Below are 413 nucleotides of genomic sequence, written 5' to 3'. Positions count from 1 at the left end.
GGCCAGTTGTGGGCGAGGAGGGATTCGAACCCCCGACACCGTGGTTCGTAGCCACGTGCTCTAATCCTCTGAGCTACATGCCCCACCCCGTCTCCACAGGATCTGTTCTCGGGAGTACCCTAAAAAAGGAACCTTTCCTCAGCCATTTCATTTCGGGTTAAGAAGATGTGGAAAGCGCGTTTATCTCTAGAAGAAGGGTGCCTTCCGAGGTGTGAAGTGGGAGAGAAGGGATGTAATAATTGGGGTTTTGAAGAAAACGACCTTTTCATTTTTTTTCATATTGAATAAGTAATAAGAATGAGAGGTGTTAAGCTTTTTATCATCCTGGCGTCGAGCTATTTTTCCGCAGGACCTCCCCTACAGTATCGTCACCGCAGTAGAGTTTAACCACCAAGTTCGGGATGGATTGGTGT

The 413-nt window shown here is 47.7% G+C and overlaps 1 non-coding gene across 1 annotated transcript; it reads right to left on the bottom strand.

The window, feature by feature from the left end:
* Positions 1 to 9: 9 nt before the first annotated feature.
* TRNAR-ACG lies at positions 10 to 83 on the bottom strand. Its single transcript has one exon. It is a non-coding gene; the product is annotated as a tRNA-Arg (tRNA).
* Positions 84 to 413: the final 330 nt, after the last annotated feature.

The sequence above is a fragment of the Papaver somniferum genome, unplaced genomic scaffold (assembly GCF_003573695.1).
Source record: "Papaver somniferum cultivar HN1 unplaced genomic scaffold, ASM357369v1 unplaced-scaffold_21880, whole genome shotgun sequence".
NCBI classification, from domain to species: Eukaryota; Viridiplantae; Streptophyta; class Magnoliopsida; order Ranunculales; family Papaveraceae; genus Papaver; species Papaver somniferum.
This window is presented reverse-complemented; position numbering and strand designations above follow the sequence as displayed.